Source organism: Gossypium raimondii, chromosome 8, assembly GCF_025698545.1.
Source record: "Gossypium raimondii isolate GPD5lz chromosome 8, ASM2569854v1, whole genome shotgun sequence".
Taxonomy (NCBI): Eukaryota; Viridiplantae; Streptophyta; class Magnoliopsida; order Malvales; family Malvaceae; genus Gossypium; species Gossypium raimondii.
The window spans coordinates 39,217,510-39,220,573 of NC_068572.1; positions in this window are offsets into that span (position 1 = coordinate 39,217,510).

The following is a 3,064-nucleotide window of genomic DNA, read 5'->3' on the forward strand; positions in this document are numbered from 1 at the left end:
AACAGTTAAGATGTCATAATCGAAAACATTATCGAGTACCAACCTTATCAAATTTTGAGCTCATCTAAGCCAGAATTCTTAAAATACCCCTAAAACTCCTAGGCATTATTTTGAGGTGTTACAAATTTTCTGTCCAAGAAGAAAAGGCTTAGTGAGTATGAGACTGTTGCTTTGACAAAGGAGTGCAGTTCTTTCTTACAAAAAAAGCTACTTCTGAAATTGAAAGACCCTAGAAGCTTTACGATACCCTATAACATCAAAGAATCTTACTACAGTAAAGCTTTGTGTGACCTTAAATCAAGCATCAACTTGATGCCCAAATCCATTTCCAAACTGTTGGGAATAAGTGAATTAAGACCCACTATTGTGACACTTCAACTAGTGGATCGTTCATTAGCATATCCGGAGGGAAAGATTGAGGATGTTTTAGGTAAGAGTTGATAAGTTTATTTTGCCTACTGACTATATTGTGTTAGACTTTGAAGCAAATAAGGAAGTTTTGATCATCTTTAGGGGACCTTTCCTAACCAGGGGAAGGATGTTGATAGATGTGTAAAAAGGAGAACTCACAATGAGAATTCAAGACAATCAGGTAACATTTAATGTCCTTAAGGCCATGAAATTTACTGATTCGATGGAAGAGTGTCCAGTAACGAAGGAATTAGAAACCATAGTTTCTATGGAGAGCAATCTTGAAGAAGACCCATTGGAGAACACTTTAAGGTCTGAAACCTTAGAAGATGAAAAAGGTTGTAACAGCCTGATTTTGGACCTAGTCGGAACAGTGGCTTCGGGGCCACTAATCGGACAAGAAAATTTTAATATTCTTATATTTTTATGATCTATAGATGTACGGAATGATTTTCTAAAAATTTTGTTCGAAAATTTTGATTTTTGGGCACTCAATTTAGTCGAAAGGACTAAATTGTAAAAAAAAGTGCAAAACTTGAGTTCTAGAAGCTAGAGGTGTCTAATTGCTATGAAATTTTAAATTAGAGGTCTTTAAAAGGTAATTAGACCATTGGTTAATTTGTTGGACAAAAATGGCCATGAAATAGGTGAAATAGAATATTTTTAAGTTAAGGGCATTTTAGTAATTTGGTGATTAAATGAATTAAAAAGCCAATTTTTGCTCATCTTCAACGCCTTGGCTGAATTTCACATGAGAAAGACATAGCTAGGGTTTTTCAAGCTTCCAAGCTCGATTGTAAGTCTGTTTTAGCCTCATTTTTAATGTTCTTTACATTTTTGAGATTCTCGTTGCTCGATTTAGCTATTTCTACCATTATTTTGAGCTTGAGTTTGTGTTTAAAACTTTACCCATGGATGACTTGCATGTGTTTTGATATGTTATGGTAGAATATGAAATTTTAAAGTGTAATAAACAACTTTTACTAAGTGATTTTTAGTGAAATTGCATAAATAGACTTATTTGTAAAAGTTGTAAAATGTGTAAAAAAAGAAAAAAATGTGATTTAGTGAAAATTATGGGATGCTATAAGAGGGAATATGAATCAGCTAGGCTTGAGTAATGAGAAAAATGAGTACTTTTCATTTTACGAGCATAGGGAAAAATTATAAATATGTGAAAAGTTGGGGGCAATATGTAATTTTTGCCATAAGGTGTTTTTGGGGCTGAATTGAAAATGGGTGTATTAAATGAGTTAAATGTGTTATTATAGATCAAGGAAGACGAGGAATTAACCTTGACCGGGGAAAAGGCAAGGTTGTGGACTAAGACGCAAACATTTGATATTTTGGACCGAGGTAAGTTTGTATGTAAATAATGTATTGTTTTTACTTCCGGTTTCATATTTTGATATATTTTGTGAAATGTGGCTGAATATTTGATGTATTTGATAAAATATTGACAAGTGAGAAATTTCTCGGTTGAACCTTAAGAATAGAATAGGATACAAGTGACTTGTTACTAGGAACCTATGTGAAAACTATGTGAAATTGAGATTAAGTGAATCAGGGTGCTGGTCTTATAAGTTCTACCAGTGACTGGATAATTCAGCATGTGTCGCGGATACCTGACAGCTTGTGTGAGCAGCACTGAATAGTTACGAATGACCGACAGCTTGTGTGAGCAGACCCGCGAATGTGAATAGCTCGAGAATGAGCCTATGTATGATAACTGATGTGAAGTAGCTTTGACTACAAATGTGGCACTATATGCAATATTCTGATGTATTCGTTAATATTATGATATGTTCAACCGGAAATGACTAAGTGTAAATGATTGTGATTATGTGATGAATGAGTGCAGGTACATGTGTATATATATATTCATGAGCAATGTGCTCGATATGTGATCGAATTTTGGTAAGGTTGATGTGGAGTAAGTATGACTATGAAAACTTGTAAATATTTGATAATGACTAGCTATGGACATGCTTGGTATTACGTCTGTATAAATGAAAGTTAATACAAAGAAAACATGAAAGAGTAAAATTAGTAATAAAAAAGTTTTGGACAACAGCCTTTGTATAACTTTGAAAAATCACCAAAAATTGTGAAAATCGAATTAGAGGTTGAATAAGATATTTGAATTTTTATGAGACAGTGTCAGAGTGATTTTGGTATCCCTTATTTTGACTTTGGAAACTCATTAAAAATTGTATAAAAATAATTATGGGTTAGAATTTATATGTTTAAATTCTTAATGAGTTTACTTTCGATAGAAACAAACAGTAACATCATCCGAATCCCGTACGAGGAGATAATTATTTTTTAGTGAAGAAAGGTCGAAACTGTCAGACAGCAAAACAAGGATGACTTTAAAGAATAAACTGTACTTATTGGCTAAACCATAAATTCTGAAAATTTTATGGTAGAAGGTATGTGAGTCTAGTTTCAGAGAAATTTAGCATATCTTAATTCGAAGTTCTGTATCTCAAAATATAAATAATTTATTGACTATATCTCGCATAGACAGCTTGATATGAACATGAATGAATAGCGAAACTATGTGCAAATATGATTGTATTATCTTGGAACACATTATGAGGATTGATAAAAGCATGCTAATAATTTTTTTTTTTATTTACATACCAACTTA